We start from the raw sequence: 13,323 nt of genomic DNA, 5'->3' as shown, positions 1-13,323 counted from the left end.
TGTAGGACAAAAATGAAATCAAGAATAAGGTGGATAAAATAATGTGGAATACCACTGAACATTAAGCATCTGAGACCTCATGAATTTTGGAAAACTGTAAAGAAATCTGACTTTGCACAAACATGGGTTAAATAACTTTTCCCAACTTTTGTTAGAACCTTAAAGTGCAAGGGAAACTTACTTGATATATGACTGATTTATATAGTGGTTTAAATTAATGACAAAGATTGTAATGCCTACTACTGTGCCATATTCTCATATATATGAGAAACTTTGAAAGTTAATGTAGGTGCTAATCAAAAAATTGCTACACGTTGTATACCATAATGTGATAGAAAAAGAGTAAGAGTTTTAATTGGGGATAATAACATTAAATTAGAGAAAATAAGTATTTCTAGGGCTTTAGATGTCTGAGATGCTATAATTTTCTTCCTTAAAATTTAACTAATTTATTCCTTAAATTCAAAGGAATTATTTGAGCTTTAATGTTCAGGAAATCAAATAGATGCCTACTTATATGGGCACTAGATTTTTGAAGAAATTAAAAGTGGATAAGTTCTAGTTTTGTTTGAAGGGATAACCAAGAAAATTATCTATATAAGGACAACTATTTTCTACTGTATAAAATAATCCCTATTAAATGTAAATTAGGATATCTAACTTTAACCTATATTTTATGCTATGGAGTTTAAGAGATGAAAAATCACATGATTAAGTTAGTTCATTTAATCACAAGTTAGGGCTTGTAAAAACACAGATTGCTAAGCTTCAACTCCAGAGTTTCTGATTTATTAAGCCTAGGGTGGGATTTATATATATCACATATATAAATTTTGCATTTCCAACAAGTTTCCTAATGGTGCTGATACTGCTTGTCCAGAAACCACATTTTAGAAGCTCTGCTCTTCATCATTGGTCATCAAGAAAAAGCATATTCAAACCACAATGAAATACTATATTCTCTGACTAGAATGGCTAAAATTAAGGAGATTGATAGCAGCAAACAGAGGTGATGTTACACTTCTCCACCATCACTGGAGCATGAAGTGGTAAATCCCTTTGGAAAACTGTTTGGAAATTTCTTATTTAGCTCAACATTCAACTCTCCATGCTCAACAATTTTACTCTTTTTCATTTTACTCGAAAGAATTTTAAACATACCTCCCCAAAATGACATTTTGAGGGATGTTTATAACAGCTTTGTTTATAATAGCCCCAACTTGTAAACTAGTCGAAGGCCCATCAATAAGAGAATGGATGAATAAATTGTGGTATATGCATGCAACGGAACACAACCCAGTTACAGAAATGGTGAGCTATTGATACACACACAACAAGGATGATTTTTAAAACCATGAAGGTGAGTGAAAGAAGCCAGACATCATAGAGCATGTACTGTGTGGTTGTTGTATGTAGTCTTAAAGAAAAAGCAAAACTGGGGCGCCTGGGTGGTGCAGTCGTTAAGCGTCTTCCTTCAGCTCAGGGCATGATCCTGGTGCTCTGGGATCGAGCCCCACATCAGGCTCCTCCTCTAGGAGCCTGCTTCTTCCTCTCCCACTCCCCCCTGCTTGTGTTCCCTCTCTTGCTGGCTGTCTCTCTCTGTCAAATAAATAAATAAAATCTTAAAAAAAAAGAAAAAGAAAAAGAAAAACTAATCTATGGGGATAGAAATAAATGAATTGCCTTTGGAGCATGTTGATTGAATGGAAATTAATATAAGGTGATCAAATCTGATATTATGGAAATGTGCTATTTTTGATTGGGTTGGTGATTACTGGTATATACATGTACCGAATCTCTGAAGTATTTATGGAGTTAAGATCTGTGTTTCTCACATATATAAATTCGGTTTCATTAATAAACATCAAACTTATTTTGTGTAGCATAGAGTATAAGCATAGCTGAAATACCAGAAAAACTCGATGATTCCATAAAGAACTCAAAAGCCATAATCATTGGTCAACACTGGTATCCTTAAGAGGAAAACACTAGTTCCTTAAGAGGACTCCAAGTTTGATGATGTACATCCTCCCACACGTAGGCCTAATTGGGAGAACCAGAAAAAGGGGTGTGGCAGCCAGGGAAGAGAAAGAAAGGATATAATTTTAGGGACCCTGTAAAGGAAAAACTCTTCTGTGTTTCTCCTCCACTCTTAATACTTCATTTCTGACATCTCTGTGACCAGATGTGTGTGGGTTTTTCCCTTACACCAAGCAATTCTCTGGCTCTCTGCATACCAACTGGGTGTCTAATAATTCAGTTCTGACACTACCTACCTGGAAATAGTGTCGGATCCCACATGTTAAAGACTCAGTCCCATAAGCCTGTCCCCTCCCAATATCACCTTCAGATGTTAATCAAAAGTACCAGTTATTGCCTATACTTCTTACCAACTGGCTATAAATCAGAGAATCCCTAGGACCCTCCTCCTCATATTTGATTAATTTGCTAGAGTGGCTCACAGGACTCAGGAAAACAGTTACTCATTAGACTATTGGCTTATTATAACAGGATATAACGCCAAAATAGCCAGGTGAAAGACACGCACAGGGCAAGATATGGGGGCAGGGGTGCAGAGCTTCCATTCCCTCTCCAGGCACACCACCTTCCCAGCACCTCTACATGTTCACTGTTAAAATAAAATTTTCCACAGACAGTTTACTGATCTTGTAAGTTTTTATCCAGCAATTTAGGAATCAAGTAGCATCCAATCTAGTAGAGAAAGGAAGTCCAAAGAACTATGCACAAAGCAAGAGAGTTTTATAGATTAAACTGAGTAGGAACAAGGAAGTTATACTGGGCATTTGCTGATTTGTTAAAGCAAGGTTACTTTCTTTATAAGGAGCAAAGGGAAGTCTTGGAGCTGGGTCAGGTAACTTGTGCTGAGTATATAAGCACTGACGCACTGACTGGTTGACCTAGGGCTTCTTTTTCTTGCAGAGCTAAACACAGAATCTCAGGCCTAACTTTTGGTGTGCTGATATGAGCTTAGTGTGAGTGACTCCATCTTGGGACTAATTTGGTTATTTTCACATCACCAACCCCAAAACTCTCTAAATTCCCTCGTTTGGTTTTTTATGGAGGTTTCATTACATAGGCATGCTTGACTAAATCACTGGCCACTGATAATTGATTAAATCTCCAGCCCCTCTCCCCTTCCCAGAGATCTTGTGAAGGTGGAATAGGGCCAAAGTTCCAGCCCTCTAGTCATAGATTGGTACTCCTGGCAACCAATCTCCATCTTTAGGTGCTTTCCAAAAGTTAACAATTAACTCTGGCATAGTTGAAAGGGGCTTGTTATAAATAACAAAAGACAACTTTATTTCTCTCATCCCTTAGGAAATTCCAAGGGTTTTAGGATCTCTGTCCCAAAAATAAGGATAGAGACCAAATACATATTTCTTAATAAAAGAAATAGACTCCAACAAGTTGGACTGCCAGGAAAGATCTTAACTATCTCAGTAAGGATCTATTAGTGTCTTTTTATGTAAAAAGTCATAACCAATCTGCATACAATTTTGGCTAATTTTTCATTCAGTTTTCTTGTTACGTATCTTTTTCTGGACAAGTGCTTTTTAATGCTGGCTGCAACTGAAAATCACCCAAGGATCTTTAAAGACATACCCAAATCCAAGAACAATTAATCAAAACCTACAATGGTTAAGTTTGAGAACTGATATCTTTCAAAGGACCACCCTCTCCTGCCAAATGTGCTAAATTGAAGATAGGTTTTAGCATTATGGCTTTGAATGTTGATCTGATATCATATCTTTTTTCCTTTGTATACAGATTTGTTGTAACTCTGACTTCTGCTGTTGTGCCTGTTTGTTGATAATTACTACTTAGGTTATAGCTGTTGTAGACCAGGGCAATTGTAGCCTATTTCTCTCTGACTAATTATTGAGTTTTCCTATCTGCTGGTCTTAATCTGCCTATATCCAGCTAACTGGAATCACTGAGGCTATATTGTTGCTGGTTTCGTGGTTTGAAACCTGAAATTCTATGGAAAACAAGCTCTTTGTAAAGCTGTCTGGAAAACCACTGTCGAATATTTTATCTGGTCCTATTTCTGATTATATTTACCCTATGCTCCTTGAATACCAGAAGTAACGTGGAGAAAAAGTACCATCATCATTATGCAGAAAATATGTTTGGGAAATTAAGGGGAGAAATAGTTTTCTGCTTCTTACTCATAACACATGTCCAAATCACCTTTAAAATCACCTGCCAATGTCCATCGAGCCAAAAACATATTTGAAAGAGTCGGTTGAATGGAAATGTGGGTTGAAGTGCCAAGTCTATTCTTTTTTAATACTATTTAGGCTTTTTACACAATAATTGCTTTTAGGACGCTTTTTGTTTGTTTTTTTTTTTATTTTAATAACAGCATTGGTTCTAAGAGTTTACCATAACTTCCTCTTACATCTTAACTTTTTAAATAGGTATTTAACATCCTAGCATTACACTATGTACTAATTTGGGTATGGCCACTGAATTAAATGAGAATAGCTTTCTTTGGTGGTATTATAACTCAGGAGGAGGAATTCTAGATTATGATGGGGAGTCATATTTTTCACCTGCAAGTGGAAAGGACCTGACAGTTCAGAAAGAGGGGTTCTGTTGAAAACAGATATAACTGTGCCAGAGTTCAGACAGTTTTCCTTTTACTCATGGCAATGCAGGCATAATCACCTTAAATTAATTATGTGAATTGACAAGTACTCACTCTTAATTCAATGTAAACAGTTGATAAGATTGAGTTAATAGTGAGATACAATCTGTTTGGATGATTTCCCACCTGCTTAGGAATCAAAAGGCCATAAGGAATGGAATGAAACAAGAAGTTTGTTTGGCATCTCCATGTGTCCTTCTCTTCATTGTCAATGCCACCTAAAACAAATCTGATTTATTCAGGTTTAAATCTGCATTCCCAGCACTATTTACATTGGGAAAATATAATTTGCATGTCACCATCTGTGGAGAAAGATTATTAAACAATAAAGGATTAAGAGATAAAAAGCAAAGCCTTGTAGCAATACGTTGAGTCCAAAATTTAAATGCTGAGAATCTAAAAGATTTGTTTAAGGGCTTTTGAATTGTTTTAGGGTGCTGACTCTGTTCTTGGAATTGAAAGAAGTATAAAAATACATGAAAATGCTTTGTTATTAGATTATCAACTCTAGGAATTTATTTTTTATTAATATGGCTATATTTTAAGTTTTAATTTATGCTATGCCAAATTGGTTTCCTTTCTCACTTGAATAATATAAATATTATGAAATCCAATATGCTTTATATGGGACAATTTATAACCTCTATAACATTTAAAAAATAAACTGTATGTCAAATTAACATTTATCCTCAAGGCCAATCATTTCTCTCTGGATTAATATTTAAAGTTGAAACAATAAACATCAAGGCCATTAATTTTGTTTCTTTTTAAGTTTCTGTTTTCAAAATTAGTAATTTGTTTGCCTATACATCAGTTTTCACTTTGAGGAAAACCATGTCTAAGAGAAAAAAGAGGTGTGCCTGCATAGCTCAATCGGTTAAGTGTCTGTCTTCTGCTCAGGTCATGATCCAGGAGTCCCAAGACGGAGCCCTGCATCAGGCTCCCTGTTCAGCAGGGAGTCTGCTTCTCCCTCTGCCCCTCACCTCACTCGTACTCTCTCTCTGTCTCTCTCTCAAATAAATAAAATCTTTAAAAAAAAGAAAATAAAAAAGAAACATTTTTATGTTTCAGACATGTATTGGGATTTCACAGACAAGCTTATATTATTGGTATCCTATTACTCACCTCCACAATACCTATCTTAGGTAAACTTTCTGGAGACAGTATTTCTAGGCAAAGCAGAGGAAAGCATTTTCGATGTAAAAAACCTTCATTTGCCACCATAATCTGTGAATAGAGAGCTATTGGTTCTAAACAAGATACAATTCCAGATTTTGTGAGTAAGCTCAGTAAAAGTCATTCTCTGTAATGAAAATTGATGAAAAATCAACATAAAATGAGTAAGATAAAAATGACAACAAAAATCAACTTGATAAATGTTATACTTATGCAGAGAAAGTCTCTGCCAGTTCTCAAAAATGAGTCAAAACATAACTGATGGGAGTTAACTGGTGACTGCAAAATGTCAAAATCATATTGAGTTAAGGATGGAGTTACACTGGAGTCTAGAAAAAAAGGAAAACAAAAGAATGAGAAACTATTCATAGGCATTCTTTACTCTTACTGGGTGTGACTGCTTTTGCTAATAACTACTCCACAATGTACGAATATCCTTGAAATAGAAAAGGATAATTTATCAAGCTAATATTCCTTTATAGCTTATATTGTACAACATCATTAACTTCATTTATTCTGATACAATATAATTTCTGGGTTGATTTTCTCTCCTAATTTTATAATTACTGAACAAGAGGGTATGCTAAGTATTTCTGACAGACGTTCTTTCTTTTTTATCCCCCTTCCTTCCTTCCTTCCTTCCTTCCCTGTTCCCGTCCTCCCTCCCTTCCCTCCCTCCCCCTTCCTTTCCCTTCCTTTCCTCTTCTCTCCTTTCCTTTTTTCTTTTCTTTTTTTTCTTTCTTTCTTTATTTCTTTATTTCTTTTCTTTTCTTTTCTTTTCTTTCTTCTTTCTCCTAACCAGGTCCCTCACTGTATAGCTTGTTTATAAATTTTTCTATTGCAAGTGTGGTTGGTGTATTGATCACCTATGAATACAACTGAAACATTCTCTACTCTATTTGCATGCTAGAGGATTACAAAATAAATAAAATAAAAACAGATTGTTTTAAGTTCCTGATGAATGTAATTTACTTCAATATCATCTTCCAATCTTTACTCACAAATATTTATATGGGTATTAATAGAGTTATGAATATGTGATTGCAGAATGATAATCACATCTATAAGTTGGCCAATAGATAGTTAAACATTAAGAATAGATGTGTCATAATACAAAACAATGGTACACAGCTGGGGAAAAGAGTCACAAAGAGAGTGAGGAAGATGTAAAAGAAAATATCAAAGAATGTAAAGTAGGAGTTGGCAAGAGTAGTGACAGAGATATGCTAAGTTGGATAGACTTTCTTAAGGCATTCTCTTCTTTTTTAAAAAGATTTATTTATTTATTTTAGAGAGGGGAAGGGAAAGAAATAGAGGGACAGAGAGAATCTCAAGCAGACTCTGTGCCTAGCTTAGAGCCTGGCACAGGGCTTGATTTTATGACCCTGAGATCATGAGCTGAGCCTAAAGTAAGAGTCCAATGCTTAACTGACCGAGCCACCCAGGCACCCCATTTCTTAAGGTATTCTTGACAGGTCTTTCAGGACTGAGGATCAAGTTGCTTTAACAACAGGGAAGAAAAAAATTGAGAGCTGTGTCTAATTTTCATAAAGGATGTTCATCAAGATGTTCAAGCTAAGAGCCATCACAGCTTGAAGTATATGGTCAGAGAAGGGAGTGATCAATATGAACTTATTCTAGAAGATTACAGGTTTTACTAGATAGAAACTGAAAAAGATTCTAAATAAATTATCATTAAAAGAACTTTTCTTTAAAACACAGAATACATTTTTTAAGCAAAAAAAAAAAAAAGAGTCTAATAGGTTAAACTATGAAAAATCTCAGCATCCATGGAGAAAAGAAAGGTAAACTGCGATGTTGGTCCTTTAGGTGATTACACTTCACAACTAGTCTTACAAATATTGCTTCTTGTGCCATATTTCCCAGGGAGAAAATCTAAAAGTACTAGTGTGACTTTTCCCTTCTGGTAAACCTCAGTTTGTTTTCTATAGTTAAGAGCATGTTACTTGTTTTGCCTCTCTTGATTTCCCCTTATGTTTGTTTGTTTTGATTCCACATGAGTGAAATCATATAATATTTGTCTTCTTGCTGACTTATTTTGCTTAGCATAATACTTTCTAGGTCCAACCATATTATTGCAGATGGCAAGATTTCATTCTTTTTTATGGCTGAGTAATATTCCATTATATATAAATATACCACCTCTTCTTTACCCATTCATTAGTTAATAGATACTTGGGCTCTTTCCATAATATGGCAATTGTTGAATGCTGCTATAAACATCAGGGTGCATGTATCCCATCAAATTAGTATTTTTGTATCTGTTGTGCAAATAACTAGTAGTACAATTGCTGAATTACAGGGTAGTTCTATTTTTAACTTTTTGAGGCACCTCCATAGTGTTTTCCAGAGTGGCTGCACCAGTTTGCATTCCTACCAACAGTGAAAGAAGGTTTGCCTTTCTTTACATCCTTGCCAATATCTGCTGTTTCTTGTGTTGTTGATTTTAGCCATTCTGACTGATGTGAGGTGATATTTCATTGTAGTTTTGATGTGTATTTCCCTGATGATGGGTGATGTTGAGGATATTTTCACGCATCTGTTAGCTATCTGTTTGTCTTCTTTGGAAAAATGTTTATTCATGTCTTCTGCCCATTCTTTAACTAGATTATATTTTGGGGGGGGGTGTTGAGTTTTGTAAGTTCTTTATATATTTTGGCTACTAATCCTTTATCAGGTATGTCATTTGCAAATATCTTCTCCCATTCTATAGGTTGCCTTTTAGTTTTGTTGATTGTTTCCTTCACTGTGCAGAAGCTTTTTATTTTGATGAAGTCCTGATAGTTTATTTTGCTTTGTTTCCCTTGGCTCTGGAGACATGTCTAGTAAGAAGTTGCTACTGCCAAAGTCAAAGAAATTACTGCCTATATTCTCCTTTAGGATTTTAATGGTTTCCTGTCTCACATTTACATTTAGGTCTTTAATCCATTTTGAATTTATTTCTGTGTAGAGTGTCAGAACATGGTCCAGTTTCATTCTTCTGCATGTTGCTGTCCAGTTTTCCCAACACCATTTTTTGAAGAGACTGTTTTCCATTGTATATTCTTTCCTGTTTTGGCGAAGACTAATTAACCATATAGTCGTGGGTTCATTTCTGGGTTTTCTATTTTGTTCTATTGATCTATCTGTCTGTTTTTGTACCAGTACCATACTGTCTTGATCACTACAGCTTTGTAATATAACTTGAAGTCTGGAGCTGTGTATGATGCCTCCAGCTTTGCTTTCCTTTTTCAAGATTGCTTTGGATATTTAGGGTCTTTTGTAGTTCCACACAAATTTTAGGATTGCTTGTTCTAGCTCAGTGAAAAATGCTATTGGTATTTAGATAAGGATTGCATTAAATGAATAGATTACTTTGGGTAATATAGACATTTTGACAATACTTGTTCTTCCATTCTATGAACATGGGATGTCTTTCCATTTCTCTGTGTCATCTTCAATGTCTTTCATCAGTGTTTTACAGTTCAGAGTACAGGTCTTTCATCTCTTTGGTTAGGTTTATTCCTAGATATCTTTTGTTTTTTTGTGTAATTATAAGTGGGATTGATTCCTTGATCTCTACTTCAGCTGCTTCATTATTGGTGTATAGAAATGCAACAGATTTCTGTACACTAATTTTGTAGTCCATAACTTTCCTGAATTCATTATCAGTTCTAGCAGTTTTTTAGTGGAGTCTTTTGAGTTTTCTATACAGAGTATTATGTCATCTACAAATAATGAAAGTTTGACTTCTTCCTTGCCAATTTTGATGCCTTTTGTTTCTTTGTGTTGTCTGATTGCTGTGGCTGAGACTTCTGGTTCTATGTTGAATAACAGTGGTGAGAGTGGAAATCTCTGTCTTGTTCCTGACCTTAGAGGAAAAGCTCTGTTTTTTGCCATTGAGGATGACATTAACTGTGGGTTTTTCATAAATAGCCTTTATTATGTTGATATACATTCCCTCTAAAACTATTTTTTGAGGGCTTTTATCATGAATATATGTTGTACTTTGTTAAATGCTTTTTCTGCACTTATTGAAAGGGTTATATTGTTCTTATTGTTTCTTTTATCAATGTGGTGTATCATGTCGATTGATTTGTAAATATTGAACTACACTTGCAGCTCAGGAAATAATCTCACTTGATAGTGGTGAATGATTCTTTTAATGTACTGTTGGATTTGATTTGCTAGTATTTTATTGAGAATTTTTGCATCCATGTTCATCAGGGATATTGGCCTATAGTTCTCTTTTTTAGTGGAGTCTTTATCTGGTTTTGGAATCAGGGTAATGCTGGCCTCATAGAATAAATTTAGAAGTTTTCCTTCCATTTCTATATTTGGAATAGTTTGAGAAGGATAAGTACTAAATCTTTTTAAAATGTTTGGTAGAATAGGGGTACCTGGGTGGTTCAGTCGGTTAAGGATCCAACTTTTGGTTTCAGCTCAGGTCATGATCTCAGGGTTGTGAGATGGAGCCCCCCCATCCCCATGCTCTGCTCTCAGCACAGAGTCTGCTGGAGATTCTCTCCCTCTCCCTTTGCCCCTCCCCCACTCATTCTGTCACACTCTCAAATAAATAGATAGATAGATAGATAGATAGATAGATAGATAGATAGATAGATAGAATCTTCAAATATTTGTTAGAATTCATTTGTGAAGCCATCTGGCCCTGGACTTCTGTCTTTTGGGAGATTTTTGATACTGATTCAGTTTCTTTGCTGGTAATTGGTCCATTCAAGTTTTCTATTTCTTCCTCTTCAGTAGTTTATATGTTTCTAGGAATTCATCCATTACTTTCAGGTTATTATTTTGTTGGCATATACTTTTTCATAATATTCTCTTATAATTATTTGTATTTCTGTGGTGTTCATTATTATATCTCCTCTGCTTTGATTTTATTTATTTGGGTCCTTCCTCTTTTCTTTTTGATAAGTCTGGCTAGAGGTTTATTAATCTTATTAATTTTTTCAAAGAACCAGTTCTTGGTTTCATTGATCTAATCTACTGGTTGTATTTTTGTTTTGTTTTGTTTTTTAGTTTCTATATCCTTTATTTCTGCTCTAATCTTTATTATTTCCCTCCTTATGCTGACTGTGAGCTTTGTTTGTTCTTTTTATTTGAGCTTTTTCTTGCCTCTTGATGTAGACTTGTATTGCTACATACTTCCCTCTTTGGACTAATTTTGTTGCATCCCAAAGGTTTTGGAATGTTGTGTTTTCATTTTCATTTGTTTCCATGTATTTTTTGTTTTAATTTATGCTTTTATTTTCTGGTTGACCCATTCATTGTTTAGTAGCATGTTGTTTAACCTGCATGTATTTTTGGTGTTTCCAGTTTTTTTTTTTCTTGTGGTTGACTTCAAGTTTCATAGTGTTGTGGTCTGAAAATATGCATGGTATGATCTTAATCTTTTTGTACTTGTTGAGGCCTGATTTGTGACCTAATATGTGATCTATTCTGAAGAATGTCCTGTGTGCACTTGAAAAGAATGTGCATTCTTCTGCTTGAAGAAAAAATGTTCTGAATATATCTGTTAAGTCCATCTGGCCCAGTGTGTCATTCAAAGCCATTATTTCCTTACTGATCTCCTGCTTAGATGATCTGACCATTTATGTAAGTGGGATATTAAAGTTCCCTACTATTATTGTATTATTATTATTAGTTTCTTTCTGTTTGTTATTGTTTTATATATTTGAGTGCTCCCATGTTGGGGGCATAAATATTTATAATTGTTAGATCTTCTCGTTGAATAGTCCCCTTCATTACGACATAGTGCCCTTTTTCATCTCTTCTTACAGTCTTTGGTTTAAAATCTAGTTTGTCTGCTGTTAAGTATTGCTACTTCAGCTTTCTTTTGATGTCCATTAAAATGATAACTGTTTCTCCATCCCCTCACTTTCAATCTGCAGGTGTCTTTAGTTCTAAAATGAGTCTCTTGTAGGCAGCATATTGGGTCGTGTTTCTTTATCCATTCTGACACCCTATGTCTTTTGATTGGAGCATTTAGTCCATTTACGTTCAGAGTAATTATTGATAGATATGGATTTATGACCATTTTATTACTTGTTTTGTCATTGTTTCTGGAGATATTCTCTGTTCTTTTTTTGTCTTTGTTACTTTGGGTGTTTTCTTTCCACTCATAGACTCCCCTTTAATATTTCCTGAGGGCTGGTTTAGTGGTCATGAACACCTTTAGGTTTTGTTTATCTGGGAATCTCTTTATCTCTCCTTCTATTCTGAATGATAGCCTTGCTGGATAGAGTACTATTGACTGCAGATTTTTCCCATTCAGCATATTGAATATACCAGGCCACTTTCTTCTGACTTGCCAAGTTCTGTGATGAGATCTGCAGCTATGTGTGAGGAAGACCTCCTGTGTCTTCCCTTATAAGTTAGGGACTTCTTTTGTCTTGCTGCTTTTAGGATTTTTTCTTTATCACTATATTTTGCTGATTGGATTCAATAGGTCTTGGTCTTGGCCTGCTTTTGTTGATTTTGATGGGATTCTCTGTACTTCCTGGATCTCTCTGTTGGTTTCCTTCCCCAGATTAGGGAAGTTTTGAGCTATGATTTCCTCAAATAAATTTTCTGCCCCCTTTTATCTCTCTTCTTTTCTGGGACTCCTATAATACAAATGTTACTATGTTTGATGGAGTCACTGAGTTCCCTAAGTCTATTCTCATGGTCCATAATTTTTCTTTTTCTCTTGTGTTCAACTTCATTATTTTTCATTATTTTATCTTCTTTATTACTTATTCATTCCTCTGCTTCTTTCGTCCTTGTGTTCACTGCATCCAGTCTGTTTCAAGTCTCAGTTTTGAATTTTTCATTTCTGACTGTTTTTTAACTCTTTTATCTCTGTGGTAAGGGCCTTCATGAAGTCTTTTCTCAAGCCCAGTGTGTATTCTTTTTTTTAAAAAAAGATTTTATTTTTTACTTGAGAGAGAGAGAGAGAGCATACATACAAGGAGGAAGAAACAGACCTCAGCTGAGCAGGGAGCCCAACGCAGGGCTCGATCCCAGGACTCTGGGATCATGACCTGAGCTGAAAGCTGATGATTAACCAACTGAGCCACCCAGGCACCCATCCAGCAAGTATTCTTATAATTGTTGATTTAAATTCTCCATCGGGGGCACCTAGGTGGCTCAATTGTTTAAGTGTCTACCTTCAGCTTGGGTCATGATCCCAGGGTCCTGGGATTGAACCCTGTGTCAGGCTGCCTGCTCAGAGGGGAGGTTGCTTGTTCCTCTCCCTCTGCCTCTACCCCTGCTTGTGTGCTCTGTCTCTCTCTCAATTAAATAAATAAAATCTTTAAAAAATAATAATAAAATAAATTCTCCATCAGGCATATTACTTATTTCTGTTTTGCTTAGATCTCTGCCCATGACCTTATCTTGTTTCATTTGGGATGAAATTTCTCAGTCTTGGCATTTCGTCTAGGTCTCTGTCTTCTTCTCTGTGTTAGAAAAGACTG

This window comes from Ursus maritimus, unplaced genomic scaffold (genome assembly GCF_017311325.1).
Source record: "Ursus maritimus isolate PB19 unplaced genomic scaffold, ASM1731132v1 scaffold_2, whole genome shotgun sequence".
Taxonomy (NCBI): Eukaryota; Metazoa; Chordata; class Mammalia; order Carnivora; family Ursidae; genus Ursus; species Ursus maritimus.
This window is presented reverse-complemented; position numbering follows the sequence as displayed.